Genomic DNA, 21,673 nt, shown 5'->3' with positions numbered 1-21,673 from the left:
AGTATGATTTTTTTATTTTACTTACAGGTCTCGCGGTCTCCGCTGGTTTATTTCAAAGTACAGTAAATCAAAACCTACCGTATTGCGTCACATATAAATAAGTACACGCTTCCGAACTACGTTCATATCGGTAAATGACTTACGTTTTCTTTCCTAATAATGTCTGTAAACAAAAATAGGGACAACAGGAAAGAAACACAAAATACACTCCTGGAAATTGAAATAAGAACACCGTGAATTCATTGTCCCAGGAAGGGGAAACTTTATTGACACATTCCTGGGGTCAGATACATCACATGATCACACTGACAGAACCACAGGCACATAGACACAGGCAAAAGAGCATGCACAATGTCGGCACTAGTACAGTGTATATCCACCTTTCGCAGCAATGCAGGCTGCTATTCTCCCATGGAGACGATCGTAGAGATGCTGGATGTAGTCCTGTGGAACGGCTTGCCATGCCATTTCCACCTGGCGCCTCAGTTGGACCAGCGTTCGTGCTGGACGTGCAGACCGCGTGAGACGACGCTTCATCCAGTCCCAAACATGCTCAATGGGGGACAGATCCGGAGATCTTGCTGGCCAGGGTAGTTGACTTACACCTTCTAGAGCACGTTGGGTGGCACGGGATACATGCGGACGTGCATTGTCCTGTTGGAACAGCAAGTTCCCTTGCCGGTCTAGGAATGGTAGAACGATGGGTTCGATGACGGTTTGGATGTACCGTGCACTATTCAGTGTCCCCTCGACGATCACCAGTGGTGTACGGCCAGTGTAGGAGATCGCTCCCCACACCATGATGCCGGGTGTTGGCCCTGTGTGCCTCGGTCGTATGCAGTCCTGATTGTGGCGCTCACCTGCACGGCGCCAAACACGCATACGACCATCATTGGCACCAAGGTAGAAGCGACTCTCATCGCTGAAGACGACACGTCTCCATTCGTCCCTCCATTCACGCCTGTCGCGACGCCACTGGAGGCGGGCTGCACGATGTTGGGGCGTGAGCGGAAGACGGCCTAACGGTGTGCGGGACCGTAGCCCAGCTTCATGGAGACGGTTGCGAATGGTCCTCGCCGATACCCCAGGAGCAACAGTGTCCCTAATTAGCTGGGAAGTGGCGGTGCGGTCCCCTACGGCACTGCGTAGGATCCTGCGGTCTTGGCGTGCATCCGTGCGTCGCTGCGGTCCGGTCCCTGGTCGACGGGCACGTGCACCTTCCGCCGACCACTGGCGACAACATCGACGTACTGTGGAGACCTCACGCCCCACGTGTTGAGCAATTCGGCGGTACGTCCACCCGGCCTCCCGCATGCCCACTATACGCCCTCGCTTAAAGTCCGTCAACTGCACATACGGTCCACGTCCACGCTGTCGCGGCATGCTACCAGTGTTAAAGACTGCGATGGAGCTCCGTATGCCACGGCAAACTGGCTGACACTGACGGCGGCGGTGCGCAAATGCTGCGCAGCTAGCGCCATTCGACGGCCAACACCGCGGTTCCTGGTGTGTCCGCTGTGCCGTGCGTGTGATCATTGCTTGTACAGCCCTCTCGCAGTGTCCCGAGCAAGTATGGTGGGTCTGACACACCGGTGTCAATGTGTTCTTTTTTCCATTTCCAGGAGTGTAATAACAGCTAACTTGGTTACAGCGAGCACAAATATTTTGTAACGTCTACGTTTAAAACAGATCATATTTACTAAATTATTTCGAAATTTGCACAGTTTTCTCGAATGTGAGTATTGCATCGTTCAATCACCCCTTCACGCCCACGTCCAACCGCCGCACATGCGGTAAAGTATGTCTTCCGGCGACGTCACATGGCAACCGTTTCCCATCAATTTTTGGCGTATTCCCCTACATTTGCGACCCCATGTGTTCTTATGAAATTACTTGTCGCAGTGTCATCTACGTCATTTCCAGTGTTTTAAAACGTTAATAAGAATTCCTTTGTACATTATGAATGCGAAAGTGTATGTGTATGTTTGTTACTCCTCCACGCTGAATCGGCTGGCCGGAATGTAGTTGTGTTATACCCTGAATTAATACTTAGGATACTTTTAAAAGTGTATAGTACAATATATGTATTGGTTTGAAGAATTTAACGCGAAATGTGGAACAGTAATTATTCATAGAAAAAGCTATTTGCTCTTTAACTTTTGACATGTTTCTCACTTATTAAAATATTTGTCTTATTTAATATGTTCTACGTAATACGCTTCAACTTTATGAATACAATACTTGTACGAAGATCAGAGTGCTCAATCCATACTTCCAAACAAGCGTGTTGAAATTTAGCCACTGCCCCGTCAGACTTACCTTTCCGTTTCCGAGGAGCTTGAGGTTCACAAAGATGGTGGCATTTAAATTCTGTTCGACAGAAAGACGTCGCGCCATTACATATAGAACGTGATAGGCTTTCAGTGAGACTGTATTTGATCATCATATGCGAGCGTATCCTTTGGTTATAGGCACACATGTGAACACAGATAATGTTGTTGCACGTACAAATATTACAAAATATGCGCTGTACCGAACTAGAAATTGCTTATCTTTTTTCTTCGTTGTGTTAGTGCGTTTGTTGCTCCTTCATACTGAAACGGCTGGACGTGTTTGGATGAACTTTGCCATGGAGATAGTCTATATACTGAATTAAGACATAGGTTACAATTTTATTTTGAAACACAAGTAAGATCGTTAATTTTAGCAGAGATTAGGTTTTCCTTAAGGGAACACGTTCATGAAATTTGCGAAAATGACAGTTTTCAGTTTGTTTCTTTATTTACAAGTAGAGCTCTTGGGCAACAAGTTACTAAAGTTCATATGATGAATTCCCTTCCGAAGTGCCTGAAAATAATTAAATGTATGACGCGACCTTCCCGCCACTCCAGATTTTTGAAGCAATAAATAACGAACCCGTGGATTACTTTCAAGCAACCGTACACGGGATCCAACTACACTCCTGGAAATTGAAATAAGAACACCGTGAATTCATTGTCCCAGGAAGGGGAAACTTTATTGACACATTCCTGGAGTCAGATACATCACATGATCACACTGACAGATCCACAGGCACATAGAAACAGGCAACTGAGCATGCACAATGTCGGCACTAGTACAGTGTATATCCACCTTTCGCATCAATGCAGGCTGCTATTCTCCCATGGAGACGATCGTAGAGATGCTGGATGTAGTCCTGTGGAACGGCTTGCCATGCCATTTCCACCTGGCGCCTCAGTTGGACCAGCGTTCGTGCTGGACGTGCAGACCGCGTGAGACGACGCTTCATCCAGTCCCAAACATGCTCAATGGGGGACAGATCCGGAGATCTTGCTGGCCAGGGTAGTTGACTTACACCTTCTAGAGCACGTTGGGTGGCACGGGATACATGCGGACGTGCATTGTCCTGTTGGAACAGCAAGTTCCCTTGCCGGTCTAGGAATGGTAGAACGATGGGTTCGATGACGGTTTGGATGTACCGTGCACTATTCAGTGTCCCCTCGACGATCACCAGTGGTGTACGGCCAGTGTAGGAGATCGCTCCCCACACCATGATGCCGGGTGTTGGCCCTGTGTGCCTCGGTCGTATGCAGTCCTGATTGTGGCGCTCACCTGCACGGCGCCAAACACGCATACGACCATCATTGGCACCAAGGTAGAAGCGACTCTCATCGCTGAAGACGACACGTCTCCATTCGTCCCTCCATTCACGCCTGTCGCGACACCACTGGAGGCGGGCTGCACGATGTTGGGGCGTGAGCGGAAGACGGCCTAACGGTGTGCGGGACCGTAGCCCAGCTTCATGGAGACGGTTGCGAATGGTCCTCGCCGATACCCCAGGAGCAACAGTGTCCCTAATTTGCTGGGAAGTGGCGGTGCGGCCCCCTACGGCACTGCGTAGGATCCTACGGTCTTGGCGTGCATCCGTGCGTCGCTGCGGTCCGGTCCCAGGTCGACGGGCATGTGCACCTTCCGCCGACCACTGGCGACAACATCGATGTACTGTGGAGACCTCACGCCCCACGTGTTGAGCAATTCGGCGGTACATCCACCCGGCCTCCCGCATGCCCACTATACGCCCTCGCTCAAAGTCCGTCAACTGCACATACGGTTCACGTCCACGCTGTCGCGGCATGCTACCAGTGTTAAAGACTGCGATGGAGCTCCGTATGCCACGGCAAACTGGCTGACACTGACGGCGGCGGTGCACCAATGCTGCGCAGCTAGCGCCATTCGACGGCCAACACCGCGGTTCCTGGTGTGTCCGCTGTGCCGTGCGTGTGATCATTGCTTGTACAGCCCTCTCGCAGTGTCCGGAGCAAGTATGGTGGGTCTGACACACCGGTGTCAATGTGTTCTTTTTTCCATTTCCAGGAGTGTATAATGCTGTGATATAAACTGAAGCGCCAAAGAAACTGGTATCCGGATGCGTATTCAAATACAGAGATATGTAAAGAGGCAGACTATGGCGCTGCGGTCTGCAACATCTATGTAAGATAGCAAGAGTTTGGCGCAGCTGTTAGATCGCTTACTGCAACTTCAATGGCAGGTTTTGAAGATTTAAGTGACTTTGAACATTGTGTCATAGTCGTCGCACGAGCGAGGGACACAGCACCCCGAGATAGCTATGAAGTGGGGATTTTCCCCATACAACCATTTCATGAGTGTACCGTGAACATCAGGAATCCGGTAAAACATTAAATCTCCGACGTCGCTGTGGTCGGAAATAGATCCTACAAGAACGGGCCAACAACGACTGAAGAGAATTGTTCAACGTGGCAGACGTGCAATCCTTCCGCAAACTGCTACAGATTTCAGTGCTGGGCAGTCAAAAAGTAGCAGCGTGCGATCCATTCAATGAAACATCATCGATATAGGCTTTCGGTGCCGAAGGCTACCTCGCGTACCCTCGATGACTGCACGACACAAAGCTTTACTCCTTGTGTGGGCCCGTCAACACCGACATTGCACTGTTGATGACTGGAAACACGTTGTCTGGTCGGACGAGCCTCGTTTCAAATTCTATCGAGCGGATGATCGTGTACTGGTATGGAGACAACCTCATGAATCCATGGACTCTGCATATAAGCAGGGGACTGTTGTAGATGGTGGAGACTCTTTAATGGTGCGGGACGTGTACAGTTGGAGTGATATGGGATCCCTGACACGTTTAGATACGACTCTGATAGGTGGCAAGTACGTAAGCATCTTGCCTGGTCACCTGCATCCGTTGGACTTGGGCAGTTCCAGCAGGACAATGCGACAGCCCCCACATCCAGAATTGCTGCAGAGTGACTCCAAGATCACTCTTCTGAGTTTAGACACTTCTGCTCGTCATCAGAGTCTCCATACATGAACATCATTGAGCATAACTGTGATGCCTTGCAACGTACTGTTTCGGAAGATAAATCCACCCCCTCATACTCTCACGGATACATGGACAGCCCTGTAGGATTCATGGAGTCAGTTCCCTCCAGCACTACTTCAGACATTAGTCGAGTCCTTGCAACGTCGTGTTGCGGCACTACTGCGTGCTCTTGGGGACCCTACATCATATTAGGTAGGGGTAACACTTTCTTTGGCTCTTCATTGTATACTCTTCGGTTTTATAGATTATCTGTGAATCTTTTCCGTATTTTAATTGACTCATATGGAAACGAAGCCTTAAAACCTCATTTTTATCTGCTGCAATAGTCAGAATTGCAACGTATGATGCAGTTTCTGTATTTAATGACGGGAACGTAGGGAGGATGAAGGATTAGATAGGATCGTGTTTAACATAGGAAATTTAATTGAGAGCATCGAGGAGAACACATTTACAGCGCCTCTCTGCCGCTCAAAAGTCATTTGGAGACCTGGCAATAGAAATAAGGCAGAAAACAAGAAAGCAGAGGAGAATCCTTGAAGATATGGAGAACACTGTGGAGAAATCGGTGGCCTTCCGAAGACGTGACGTAAAAAAAGCTTTAGGTTGAACATGAAACAGCATAATTTCAAATCAAGCACATTTCAGCCGTCTATATTTCTAAATTGTTGTTTTATTGGGCTACCAGTTTCGGAGATATTCTACGCCGTCTTCAGGGGCCCAGAAACTAAAACTACTTCTGCTGGTCTGAATATTGCATAGTGTATCGCCGGAACTGGTAGAGATATAAAATATTAATATGGAAACTTAGACAGCTGAACGGTGTTTGACAGGTCATTCTGTATTGAACAGCCGAGACGCTGCAACCATCTATGAAAAGATGGACATACACAGAGTTTAAATTGCATTTCCTGAATATTAATTTTCTTCATCTTTACCCTTTCCTCAGTATCTATGAGAGCTAGAATTATGAAATGTTTTACACTTATTTCTATAATCCCAATATAAGTTGCCTCAAGAGTAAATCTTGAAATTCTGTTCGTAAGCAATGATAAGGGGCAAAGTGCTTGGAATTTTACATGAATTTTATAGTACGTTATGTTATGGTATGTTAACCGGGGACCTAGAAACGACGGAGAGGCTCCGTCCCCGCCGCAGCCGCAGTGGTCCGCAACCCCACACGAATACCACTTCACCTCCCCGCCACCCTACACAGAACTCAGGGTTATTGTGCGGTTCGGCCCCCGGTTGACCCCCCAGGGAACGTCTCAAACCAGACGAGTGTAGCCCCTATGATTGCGTGGTAGAGTAATGGTGGTGTACGCGTACGTGGAGAACTTGTTTGCGCAGCAATCGCCGACATGGTGTAGCCGAGGCGGAATATGGTGAACCAGTCCGCATTTGCCGAGGCAGATGGAAAACCGTCTAAAAACCATCCACAGACTAGCCGGCTCACCGGACCTCGACACAAATCCGCCGGGCGCATTCGTGCCGGTGACCAGCGCTCCTTCTGCCTGGACAATTTTATGGTATAGTTACAGTATTATAATTAAAGAACTGTTAGAATTCTCCTTTTCGATATATTCAGAGAAACCTCATTAGAGTAGCTTACTATATGCAAAGAGATTAAACAGGGCAAATTTTGTAAATATCTCTTGACTCATTCTTAAATACCATAAAAAAATTAAATATATATAATCTAAGGAACTTAATAGTAAATGTGTTAATTTCATGTAAAGCATGGCACAAAATTTCACCGCCGTATCTCCGAATTTGTTGATTTTGGTGCGTCTGTTAGAAAGTGTATGTTTTCGCCTTTAAGCAAACGAGTGAGTTGCTAATGACATGTATTCTGTCAGCTTCACTCATCGGTTTCATTTTTCTTCTGAACTTCTGTTGTGGTGCATAGACGTGGATAGTGTTCAAATGATTCAAATGGCTCTGAGCACTATGGGACTTAACATCGGAGGTCATCAGGGCCCTAGAACTTAGAACTGCTTAAACCTAACTAACCTAAGGAAATCACACACATCCATGCCCGAGGCAGGATTCAAACCTGCGACCATAGCAGTCGCGCGGTTCCGGACTGAAGTGCCTAAGAACGCTCGGTCACAACGGCCGGCTGTCGATGGTGTATTTCGAACTTAATATATCTTTATAAATACACTACTGGCCATTAAAATTGCTACACCAAGAAGAAATGCAAATGATAAACGGGCATCCATTGGACAAATATATTATACTAGACCTGACATGTGATTACATTTTCACGCAATTTGGGTGCATAGATCATGAGAAATCAGTACCCAGAACAACCACTCTGGCCATAATAACGGCCTTGATACGCCTGGGCATTGAGTCAAACAGAGCTCGGATGGCGTGTACAGGTACAACTGCCCATGCAGCTTCAACACGATACCACAGTTCATCAAGAGTAGTGAATAACGTATTGTGACGAGCCAGATGCTCGGCCACCATTGACCAGACGTTTTCAGTTGGTGAGAGATCCGGAGAATCTGCTGGCCAGGGCAGCAGTCGAACATTTTCTGTATTACCAAAAGCCCGTACAGGACCTGCAACATGCGGTCGTGCATTATCCTGCTGAAATGTAGGGTTTCGCAGGGGTCGAATGAAGGGTAGAGCCACGGGTCGTAACACATCTGAAATGTAACGTCCATTGTTCAAAGTGCCGTCAATGCGAACAAGAGGTGACCGAGACGTGTAACAAATGGCACACCATACCATCACGCTGGGTGATACGCCAGTATGGCGATGACGAATACATGCTTCCAATGTCCGTTCACCGCGATGTCGCCAAACACGGATGCGACCATCATGATGCTGTAAACAGAACCTGGATTCATCCGAAAAAATGACGTTTTGCCATTCGTGTACCGAGGTTCGTCGTCGAGTACACCATCGCAGGCGCTCCTACCTGTGATGCAGCGTCAAGGGTAAACCGAGCCATGGTCCATGTTACACTCCTGAACCCACCGATTCCATATTCTGCTAATAGTCATTGGATCTCGACCAACGCGAGCAGCAATGTTGCGATACGATAAACCGCAATCGCGATAGGCTACAATCCGACCTTTATCAAAGTCGGAAACGTAATGGTTTACATTTCTCCTCCTTACACGAGGCATCACAACATCGTTTCACCAGGCAACGCCGGTCAACTGCTGTTAATGTACAAGTAATCGGTTGGAAACTTTCGTCATGTCAGCACGTTGTAGGTGTCGCTACCGGTGCCAACCTTGTGTGAATACTCTGAAAAGTTAGTCATTTGCATATCACAGTATCTTCTTCCTGTCGGTTAAATTTCGCGTCTGTAGCACGTCATCTTCGTGTTGTAGCAGTTTTATTGGCCAGTAGTGTAGTTGTTTAACCACGGGTAAGAACACCGTAACTAGTTGTGAAATATTGTAGTGTTGTCAGGGAGCACTCCCAACGACAGTGGAAGAAGAGTGGCAAACACACGTGAGGAGCTGTTTGTTGTGGCGGAACAGAATTGGGACTGTGGGCCCCGAGCAGCGTGCGCGCTCGCAGAAGTCGCGTCGCGCTGCCAGCCAGATAATCCGATTGTTAATCAGGCCGGTTAGTCGCGGCGCTGCGCGCGTCAGCAGAATTACGTTCCCCCGGCGGCAAACAGCGCGCGGCGCGCTGTTGTAAGGTGGCGGCGCTGTGCCCCGACCGTGTCCCCGCGAGATAACAGCACAGCAGACCACTGGACACCGGCCGCTGGTGGCCGGATATTGCAGATCCCGGCCGGCCCGGAGAGTCCCCGCTCAGCAAATCTGTCCGCCTCTGGCTTGCGGGCTTAGCGCGGACCGGCTAGCAGCCGGCCAGCGGCTTAGGCGGCAAAGCTAGCGGCGGCGGCACTGTGCGGCGTGCACGGACAGCGCAAACACGGCGGCAGTGGTGGCGAGCGCGCGGCGCGGCTCACTGTGCCAACTACTCTGGCCACTGCGAATCACGAAAACAGTGAACGGTGGGCTGTACTGGTGGATGAGACTTATTTGTATGAAAAAGCTGCATAAGAAGGGAAACTATCTCGCAAGTAATATTTTATTTTGGAACCAGTCTGACAGGAGTGAAAGATTCCGTCTGTCACCAGTCTTGTGCACCTCCATCGTATATAAAGTTAGAAGGCCGCGTCAGAGGCACTGAATGAACGGAACTATCTGCGTTCAGAATGATAATGTAGGGTGTATAGCATACACAGATGGTTTGGAATTCTAGGAAATAATTTAAAAAATTGGCCAAGTATCAGCAGCACTCGCGCTCTGGGAATTCCGAACAATCTTAATTCTGTACATACATAGTTCATCCATCCTGGTAACAGAGAATCTCGACCACTTTTGTCTGTTATCGATATCAATATTGGCAAGATATTGGTCCCAGGAATTCCAAGAGTTTCGACAATGTTTTAATTTAAGTATTAAGTTAAAATTTTTGTATAATTTGCATTTGTTAGTATTAATGTAGCACCATAGCTTACACACTACATACGTTTTGTTCATTCATTTAGCTTTCTGTAATTAGTGTACGATTAATTCCATACTGTAATGAAGTGTAATCTCTGTAATATGCACAATATGAGCAAATGATGTTTTGCCTTCCTCATATAATATCTTTGATTATCTTTAAAATTAAATAATTTTATTTAAATAATTTTTTGTAGAATTACCAATATATGATAATGTTCTCTTTTATATAAAATGTTTGTTTGCTGTTATGTGAAGTGCTGACCTTCACTTACGGTTCTTAGTTACTCTGTATGTAAAAGGTGTTCTGGTTCCCCTCGGGAACGGAACTGTGTAGCGCGCGCAAATTGTGGTTAGCCTAGGTAGAAAAGGTGGAACCAAGAGTTAGTCGAGGACGAATTACCAAACTACCAACTGCTCATGTAAAAGTTATGTGTTGTGCTGCTTCCAAGAGAGGCTTTTCCTGACGCTTTCCAAAGCCTTGGATGGATGGATAAAAAGCTGGAACTATTCTGGAATTTGTACCTATTATCGCCACCAAGAAATGACAGAGTCCAGCAATTCTACCTGCAAATCCACCTACCAACATACAATCGCCACCACATTGCGCAATCACTGTAATGGAACACTATAGTAATGTAGAGTGAAGGATCAGCTCATAGGAAGTTATAGTGTACCCAAATAAAAGGTAAAATTAGACTGAACTCTTGTACCTACCGTGAGTTATTTTTAGTCACACATCCACTTACGGTCCCTCCCACGCTAAAGTGTTTGCCGAGTGTCCTTTATTGAAGGCATATTAAAATTAATATGGCAACAGAGTTTTCTAAAATTAATATTGTTTGTTGAAAGGATCTTACAAATATCTCAAATTTGTCTTTCACTGCAGTAAAAGTTCAGAACTGCAACTGTAAAGAGTTATATGTTCATGCTTGCTAAGTACTTGTTCCTCTAGTGTATTGAAAATGTGTTTAGTTTACTCTGCTACAATGGTCAAGATTAAGGGACCCCCCTCCATCGAAAGTAGTTCACATGCACCAGGTTACCTAATTATAAAAATGGGTCAATTGGCTCTGAGCACTATGGGACTTAACTTCTGAGGTCATCAGTCCCCTATAACTTAGAACTACTTAAACCTAACTAACCTAAGGACATCACACACATCCATTCCCGAGGCAGGATACGAACCTGCGACCGTAGCGGTCACGCGGTTCCAGACTGTAGCGCCTAGAACCGCTCGGCCACCCTGGCTGGCACTTAATTATAGAAAGTTTCAATTACTCTTGCTATTCAAGTCAAATTCTCTACAATATTGGGTTCCTCTTGTTTATTAAAAGTGCATATTAATGTTGTAACAGGATCAACAGTTTGTCTATTGTGCTTATGCTAGGCAACAAGTAACCGAAGAACCACTATCTACGAAAACAGCGACTTCTTCATTAAAAGGACAGTGAGAAGTAATTTGCTAGCGAACTCCATTTAATTTTCATTCTAAGCAGAAAAGTGTTTGGTAGTGAGAGAATTAGTCTATGTGCAATAACTATATTTGCTGTGAACTATATCCATATTTCATGTCAGTAAGGAGTTTGTTTGAAAAGTAATACTAAGCCTACGTCCAATTTACGATTCTACAGTGAATATTAATAGTAGTGTTATTGAGACCATTCAGTTTGACTAAGTCCTCAAGGTAGTAGTGTGTTTTGTTATCAATTATATTTATGCAAATGGTTTGTTCTAATCTGTTAACTCCAACCTTAACGTGAACATACTGTATTCAGGTGCCAGAGTTCATTTCACTCGCATGTGGCAAAGTATAGGTTGTGTTTGTCCGTTAAAGTTACTCATACCTATTTTCTTGATCAAGAATGGCAATCATTCTCTTGCCTAATTAGGCTGGCGACCGTTTTCTTTATTCTTTGAACAGTGTAGCTAGGTAAAATATTTTTTGTTACTGTTTAGATATTTACGTAATTCTGACTTTCAATTCCGATAAGCCACCTCCGTTAGGTACATCGCGGTCAACACAACAAAATTTCTCTCAGAGGGTAACACTACACTGTTGCTTTATACCATAATTGCTTTAAGAAGATAGTTTTATTTCACGACCCGACACCTACTTTAAGGTAGCGGACAGTAGTGTTATATTACAAATTAGCAATTTTCGGAATTTTCTCCTTTACTGATGCTGTGAAACCTTCGTTCATGCCTACTTTCATGATTCTAGGTCAACGGGAAATATCTTAAAGCTCTTGATGAACTGGCCTGCGTGTATCAAATTATGTGGCATAAATGTCCGTATCTTTCGACTGCATTGACTTGGTAGGTTAAATCTTTTACATCACGAAACGACCACAGACCATAACATCTGACATAAATACGTAATCGAAGTTTTCTGATTTTTTTCCTTTGCGTTTGCTGTGAAACATTGCTTGTCGCCAAATGTAACGACCCTAGGTCGTCTGGTAGCACCGTATAGGTTTTGGTGTATGAGTTTAACAGTATCAAAATATGTGACATAAATGGTCATATCTTTTGTGTACACTTAGGAGATAAAAGTTTTTACAGGCCAAGGACCAGTAGATCTTAGTATTTGATATAAATTTCAACTTGATAGGTCAAGCCATTCATGAGAGAAAGGCGTGTTAACGGTCGGACAAACAGACAACAAAGTGGTCCTATAAGGTTCCTGTTTTTACTGATTGAGGTACAGAATCCTAAAAAAGCTAAACATGCTTCCAATACAATTAGGGACAAATTGTTAGGTAGGCCAGAGAAGAAGACGAAAGCAGCGGGACACAACGGGAACTTGTAAATACTAAGATCACTCATGTAACGTTCAAGCTTACCTAAAACATCCTGTCCCTCGAAAGATATGAATAGTGATCTTGCAAAGAAACTCCTCCAAATCACTGAGTGAAGTTAGAGAAATGTATCGCTTTCAGTATTGTTTATCTAACTGTGACAAGAATGAATTCAAGGTTGCTGTGAAACATTGCTTCTTGCCAAATGTAATGACTCTAGGTCGCCTGGTATCACAGTATAGGTTTTGGTGAATTAGTTTAACAGTATCAAAATATGTGACATAAATGGTCATATCTTTTGTGTGCACTTAGGAGATACACGTTTTTACACGGCCAAGGACCGGTAGATCTTAGTATGTGATATAAGATTGGGAATGAGTACAACCAAATTGTCTTAATGAAGACACGAATATAAGAAGAGATATTAAAGATGAAAATGGCATTAATTTACGTACAATAGTTGCAGGAAGAGGACAATGTCGTTCGATAGAAACCTGACATTCTATAAATATGGGAAAGTGGAAGAACAAGTGGTGACGAAAACGAAGAAGAAGAAGCAAAGGAATGAACAGATTTTAGAACCTGAAAACCGAGGAAATGGTTCTTGGAGTAAAAGGGAAAGTGAAAAGTCTCTAAAAGTAGGAACAAATAGTGAAGGGCGGTAAATGGAAGTGAACAAAATATTCAACTGCCAGACGCAAGTCGAATCGGCGTGTGGGATTAACGACCGTTTGTCTGGTTCAGCGGACATGCTGGTGGATTTCCGCTCTCATCCAAGCAAGTGCTGGGCGGGTTCCAAAGATCTGCCTTAGAAAATATGATACAGAAACAGGTAAAATACGGTAACAATCAGAACGAAATTTACATGGTTCACACACTGATTTCACTCACTACTTCGCTCTCTCTGGTTAACAGACGGCTGTGGCGGCTGGAAGGGCTACTACACATCTGGCCGAAAAGTTAAAATAAAAATAATGTGCCAAATCACGAGAAATAGCGGACTCCGTACGATGGGATAAACACTGTTAAAGAGAGAATGAAGTGTCAAAGATATTCTGTGACAGCTTTGGCTGGCATACAATGGCAATGGTTTGTAAGTGCTCATTTTTAAATATAGAATCAGGTGGCCCTCCTCCATGGACTATATTGTCAACTTCTATGAAGATTTAGGGATAACCTACAGTTACCAAGCCTCTGGCGCAAGTCCAAGAAGCCACGGTGAAGCTCGTCACAAAACCTTGGAAGTCTCTGGTTCAAGCCTTCCGCTCGACTCAGAAGCAGATCATGATCTGCCCTGGGGACAACGCTGGAAATTGTGAGCTGCGCTGAAACTCCGTGAGCAGGGCTGGTAATCTAAACCATCTCCGTCAGTCGCTGGAATGATGGAAGTGTGACCCAGGTGTCCAGACGACAGGCATTATTTGTCCTAATGTTACACCCTGTTTCCTGAGAGGCTGCTGGCGTAGCACTCCAAGGCATACACACTGAATGCATGTGCTTTTTCATCCCATCCCTCTCTGCCATTAGTCTAAGGGGTACCACTATCTGTCATACGTGTGAACTGCCAAAGATTAATACACCACTTTCCTTTGTTTTCCCTCCCCTGACATTAGACTAGGCACGTTTCCCAACATGTGAGCTGACACTCACTTGCTCAGTTCCAGTTTCAGTAGCAGATGGCACCTCGAACTTGTTGGTTAGAGGGATAAGTGTAAAACGTTGAGTTCACCTCGGCCTCAGCCTCGTATCTACAGGATGGCGAGACCTACCATTGACGCATTATTGACAGTCAAGAGGATGTGTATTGAGGTAGTACTACATCTCCTGCAGACGACAAAATATTTACAGGAGAGGGTAGTACTCAAAGTGCCTTCGGTATCGGTGGTACATGACTGACGGTAGCCCCCTAACACATGCATTCGCTGCAGCTTACAATGTCTTGACGGTAGTCAGCGCGATCTCTAGCTGTATATGAACAGCAATGCCTCAAAACTGCAGCGCCGAGGGACTACATTGTACCTGGTGTAATATTTTACAGAACAGTAAACAAAAAACTTTAAACTAAACTTGCTGACTGTGTTTTAATTTGTAGGTTTGATAAGGTACAAGTATTACCAGTGGTCTCTTGGAACTGAAGCGACTAACAGGCAAAACAACGTATCCAATACGACTAGAGGAAAACTTGGTATAAAATATGCGGCTTGTTTGGAACTTTCCCATATGTATGGTGAATTATGCGCCATTCCTCCCACCTTTACACAACTCTGTACCTCAATTATTGTCACTCTCATTTTCATAGTTCTCAACAATTATTCAGGAGTTCCTAGTTCCGTCAAAGCATGATACAGTTGCTCTCTGACCGTGCTATCATAAGCTGATTCGTGGTTAATGAAGAGATGCTGCATTCTAATCGCGAATTCAATTGTGTTTTCTAATATATGTTTTAGGGTGAAGTCCTGATCTACAGGGTGGCCCAGAAAAGTTGCAACAAACTTTGGGGGCACTATAGAGCACGTCTTGAGGAAAAAATCGTGGATTGGAACCCGTGTCGAGAAATGTCAGCCAACTACGCTACAAAGCGTATAAGTTACAGGCGCAAGCGTCTGCCACTAGCCATTCTTTTCGGTAGGAACCATGCTTTGTTCACTGACAGACTCTAGGCGGAACATGTCCACTACTGTTTATCATTAAGTGTTTGCGATTGATACCACGATCGCCAGTGGAGAAGACAGAACTAGCTACTGCATAGAAAGGCTTTTTATCCTATTTTTCTCATGTATACCAAAAACAATAGACATTTTAAAGGGCTCCATGAGAAAAACAAATTGCGGATGGAAATCTGTGTCTGAAACCGTCATCCAATAAGGCAAGAATCCTAAGGAAATGCAATCCGAAAAAAAAGGAAGTAGGTTACAGTACACTTGTTCGCCCACTGCTTGAACATTGCTCACCAGTGTGGGATCCGTACCAGATAGGGTTGATAGAAGAGATAGAGAAGATCCAACGGAGAGCAACGCGTTTCGTTACAGGATCATATAGTAACCACGAAAGCGTTACGGAGCTGATAGATGAACTCCAGTGGAAGACTCTGCAGGAGAGACGCTCAGTAGCTCGGTACGGGCTTTTGTTGAAGTTTCGAGAACATACTTTCACCGAGGAGTTAAAATGGTTCAAATGGCTCTGAGCACTATGGGACTTAACTTCTGAGGTCAACAGTCCCCCAGAACTTAGAACTACTTAAACCTAACTAACCTAAGGACATCACACACATCCATGTCCGAGGCAGGATTCGAACCTGCGACCACAGCGGTCGCGCGGTTCCAGCACCGAGGAGTCAAGCAGTATATTGCTCCCTCCTACGTATATCCCGCGAAGAGACCATGAGGATAAAATCAGAGAGATTAGAGCCCACACAGAGGCATACCGGCAATCTTTCTTTCGACGAACAATACGAGACTGGAACAGAAGGGAGAACCGATAGAAGTACTCAAGCTACCCTCCGCCACACACCGTCAGGTGGCTTGCGAAGTATGGATGTAGATGTAGCTGTAGAACACAGCATCACATTCATAGGAGACAAGGCCTTTCTAAGCAGCAGCTTGCTCCATCCTCTCCACTGGCGATCGCGGCAAGCAGTCGCAGTCACTGAATAACAAAGAACATTTCAAGATGTTCTGCCTATGGTCTGTTAGCACACAAAGTCACTTTTGCTGATGAAGGGATGGCCTATTAGCAGGCGCCGGTGCCTATAACTTCGACGCTCTGTAACATCGTTGGATGACGTTTCCGGACACAGGTTCCTATCTCGATTTGTCCCTAAAGAAACCATCTACAATCCCTCAAAGTTTGTTACAACATTTCTGGGACATTAAGTTCTTCATTTGTGTGGACTTATTGTCCATAGTTGCTTGAAAATTCTTGTATGTTTCTCACCTGACGCGTTTCGATTTACTGAGGTATAGTGCCATCAGTGGTGGTAATTTCTGCTTGGTTCCCTCCTACATTAAGAAATTCCGTCTGCTAGCATGTCTTTGGTTCCTTTCTTCATTAAACTCTGATAGTTGTAGTCTATTGAAGAAAGAAACAAATGACGTGTTAGCAGACAGCATTTCCTGATATAGGCGATAAACCAAGCAGACATTATCACGCTGGAGTAGCCACATATCGCTATGCATGCTCTGGCCTTCATCTTCCTAGATCATCCTGCTAGGAGGGGGGTGGGGGGGTGGGGGGTTATCCGCAGCAATGAAATGATTACCATGGGTGCCGGACGTGCGAATGTGAGCGGTCACACCTCCGGCACCGACTCCGCTGTGTGTCGTCATCAAGGCCGCGGTGCAGCACAATGATAACCATATTGATCTGCATTTACAGCCGGAAATTCGCTCCCTGGCGGCACGCGGGAGTTTAGGCGTCGAGGCTTAGCGCTGAAGCCATTATCACGGCGGCTGCAGCGGTCCTTTCGATCGAGGCACCAACCTCCGGTGCTCTCGAGGGAACGGGCGACTAAGCGTGGTAGGGGCCCCTCCGGCGGCGACGGGGGGAGGTCACCGTCGGCAGGGGAGGGGCAGGCGGGCGTGTTCCGGCCTGGCCGCCTCCCAAACAAGCAGCGGCCGCGCCCGAATGCGAATTACCTGCTAATTCGCCTCAGCGGCACAAGAAATGGCGTCGCATCCGTAGGAGATTGGACACGGACGTCGTGTCTCCGCTCTTATTCACGGCTACATTAACGGCCCACATTACACGTCCAATTACTTAGCTGTTTCCGTCTTCCATATTCGGAGCTGTTGTGCGGAATGTACAAAAGTTCATCGATGTAATAAATTCAGTGGCGAAAGGTCACGACAACGTACGTTCCATTGGAAGATGTAAGTGAAGGTCAGTTAGTATCGGACACTAGATTGTATCGGACAAGAACAACTTTGCAAACTGTTAGGGAGTTCCTTTTGTGTTCTATAGATCGTCTGAACGATTTTTATACCGAAGAAATGTGGCAGGACTAAGTTTACAGTACTTGTGTACACGATTAGCCTTAATATTAATCAACACTCACATTTTTCCAGTTCATTTCGCGTAACTGCAATTACAAACGCTCGATGTTTCTCTCTCCATCCTCTTACAGGCCATCAATTTTTAAATAATTGGTCTATGGATTGGAAGGATTCCTCCACAAGCTATTATTTTAGGTCACTACCTGTCATATACTTTACGTTCTTCGGAAAATGATCGTATATTTTTGTTGATGCATATCGAGTTCCTTGGGGTTGTTTGGGGAAGGAGACCAGACAGCGAGGTCATCGGTCTCATCGGATTAGGAAAGGATGGGGAAGGAAGTCGGCCGTGCCCTTTCAAAGGAACCATCCCGGCATTTGCCAGGAGCGATTTAGGGAAATCACGGAAAACCTAAATCAGGATGGCCGGACGCGGGATTGAACCGTCGTCCTCCCGAATGCGAGTCCAGTGTCTGACCACTGCGCCACTTCGCTCGGATCGAGTTCCTTCCAGAGCCACTGACAGTATTATTAATAGGAAACAAAGATCATTTATTAATGGGAAAGAAAGGCCTTTTTTTTCTAGTGCTGTACGTATGTACATCATTATTCTTTGGAACATATATTGCCAAAGTATAGTTAAAATTCCAAACTCTCTAACAGATACATAGACACATGCAATATATGACTGCAGGTAACACCATACATTATTGTTACTGCTCAGTTATGTATATTGAATATTTTCTTTGTAATTGATGAGCTGCCGCACAACATTATTGCGTAAGACAATTTTGAGGGCCAATACGCAAAATATGTTGGGAGATTGATTCGCCTGGTATCACGACCAGCAATTGTAAGAAGAGCAAAGATAAATGAACATAATTGATTGACCATTTGAGTAATATGCCGCTTCCTATTCAAGTTTTCTTCAATATAATACCCTCAAAAATGTGGAACACTCTACCCTGTTTATTAACTTCTGTTCATGTACTACAACTATTGTACGAGTATGACTCCATTTGTTGTGCAGAACTGAATACAAAGTTTCTTCTCAAAATTTAAAGATTCCACTTTCAGTGAACTACGTAATAATTCTTTGAAAAACCGCACTAACAATTCCTTCTGTATTCCTAATAAACTTTTCAGTAATATATTTTATTTTCAAGCAAGTGATCTTACATTCTTATTGTATTTTTAGGGGAAAGTAGTATTGTTCTCTATAATGTAGGCTGTGGTTGTACTTTCGGGTTTTAACGGAAAGAGCAATTTTATGTTTTACTGAGCTAAACAAATAGCATGAAAATTTAATTTTTCACGTTTGTTTTTTTAACAGACAAAGATGAAGATGCCAGGACTTAAATGTGATGAAAACAGGATGCAAGAAGGACCTTACGTGACAGGCTTAAAGCTTCGCGGGAAAAGGAAGACCTGATAATGAAACACGATTTATGGCATAATGAGGTTTTTCCAGAACATGCCGAGTGAGCAGGATTTTATGATGGTATTAAAAACTTACGAAGCAAGATGATTCCTTTTAATCCACAAACAAGATCGTAAATATAGTGAATAAATATGCAGAGCGAAAGAAAGTAAGGTAATACCATTCATCTAGCAACATAGTGACAAGCTACTACAATGGAGGTGGATGGCGATCAAGATCACTTCTCGTATGTAAAAGTTTATGCATTTCCTTCGATGTACCTTTGTAACAGATTTGTATCAGCGTTGCTGTGTTTGTTAGTAAGGGAGAAAATTTGTTATTGGAGACATAGCACATAAAAGCAAAAGTAAAACAGTGCATCATTCCGAAAAGTAGTAAGTAAAGTGTGTGATAAGGTATATACCACAAGGGACCTTCAGAAAGTAATGTAACACATTTTTTTCCGCCAATTTCGGCTGAAAATTTCGGAATTTTTTGTGGGACATCGTGGAATATTCCTTCTGCACTCCCTATAGTATCTATAGATAGTGACGCTATACGTAGCCTTTAAAGTGGCGTCTGATTGAATTTATTTTGGCAGAAAACAAGAGTATCACACACATTCATAGGCGCTTGCAGAATGTCTAAGAAGACATGGCAGTGAACAAAAGCACGGTGAGTCTTTGAGTGAGGTGTCCCTCATCGTAGCAACACGTCACGAAAAGCTGTCTGATGTGCTACATACCGGCCGGCTGTACACAGTCGTGACTCCTACAGTGTTGGACACTCTCTTTCGAGGTGATCGACGGATCGCAATCAAACACCTCGCTGCTCAACTGGACATCTCTGTTGGTAGTGCTCACACATTCGACCATCAGTTGGTGTACTCAAAGGTGTGTGCGTGCTGGGTTCCTCACCGCCTAACAGAAGACAATAAAGAGCGGCGAAGGACGACTTGTGAGGAATTTCTTGTGAGTTACGAGGCTGATCGTGACAGTCTTTTGCCGAACATGGTCACAGGCGATGAAACGCGGATTCATCACTTCGAACGGGAAACGAAACTGCAATACATGGAGTGACGCCACTCCACTTCTCCTTTAAAGAAAAAGTTCAAAGTCGCGCTCTTAGCCAGCGAAGTCGTAGTGACAGTCTTCTGGGACCCTGAGAGTGTTCATCTGTTTGACGTCTTCCCACATGGTGCAACGATCAACTCTAAAGTGGTGTGTGCTACCCTCAGGAAATTGAAGAAACGGCTGCAGCGTGTTCGTCGCAACGAAAATCAAACCCACTGCTCCTTCTCCATGATAACGCAAGGCCTCACACGAGTCTACTAACCCGACAGGTCCTCGCAAATCTTGATTGGGCTGTTCTTCCTCATCCACTCTACGGCTTTGATCTCGCATCTTCCGACTTCCATCTGTTTGGCCCAATGAAGGACGCACTCCAAGGGAATAAGTACGTGGATGATATGGAGGTTATTGATGCAACAAGACGTCCACCAGAAGAGTAGTACTACGCTGGCATATAGGCCGTCCCAGTGAGGATAAATAAAGCTCTCAGACAAAACGCAGATAATGTAGAAAAATAGTGTTTTTTAGCCAAACGAATACGGAACAATGAGGTGTATCGAAATATTGAATGAAATCAACCTGTTTTCCAAAACAAAAAGGGTTGCACCACTTACTGAACGCCTCTCGTAAAATAGGGGAATATAGTCAAAATATTGATATAAATTTTACGTCATTAATTTCGATTCATTAAGTAGCTATTTTTATATAAAGTTCAGAACTGATTTGAAATTTCCGTGGTTTTAAAGCATGTTACTGTAATGAACAAATACTGGAATTTCAAACTCGTTTAGGCGTAACTTATTATATTTCTGGTTTTTCGAAGCGATTTATTCTTACGTACTGGTAATTATTTTATGCCAGTTAACTTAAAACCATACAGAGTAAGAGCATTGCAGTGTATGTAAAAGCTTTAAGAGAACCTTATCCATTTTATTGAGAAATACACAACCGCCTTCATTTCCATCTAAAATGTATTATCTAATCACAGGTATCCAGACACCTTTTAGTGGACATTAGTGTGGAGGTGTTCCCCCCTCGCCTTTTTGATGACTTGAATTCTGCTGAGGACACTCCCAGTAAAGTGTCTGAATGATTATGGAGCAATAGCAACCCATCCTTCCACAAAAGCCGAAGCCAGAGCAAGTAGTGAAGTTGAAAGCAGGGGTCTGGAGTGAAGTCGACGTTCTAACTCGTGCCAAAAGTGTTCTATTCTGTTCAAGTCTTGACTATGGGAAGTCGAGTCCATTTCAGGAATTCAGGAATTATACTGCCTCTACGCACTATGGGACTTAACATCTGAGGTCATCAGTCCCCTAGACTTAGAACTACTTGACCCTAACTATCCTAAGGACATCACACACATCCATGCCCGAGGCAGAATTCGAACCTGCGACCTAAGCAGCAGCGCGGTTCCTGACTGAAGCGCCTAGAACCGCTCGGTCGCAACAGCCGGTAGGAATTACATTGTCCTCAAAGAATTACTTAACATGGAAACATACAAATATTTCTTCGGAAGCCAAGATTGTTAAATATTATTAA

This window comes from Schistocerca serialis, chromosome 9 (genome assembly GCF_023864345.2).
Source record: "Schistocerca serialis cubense isolate TAMUIC-IGC-003099 chromosome 9, iqSchSeri2.2, whole genome shotgun sequence".
Lineage (NCBI taxonomy): Eukaryota > Metazoa > Arthropoda > Insecta > Orthoptera > Acrididae > Schistocerca > Schistocerca serialis.
Note: the sequence above shows the minus strand (reverse complement) of the source record.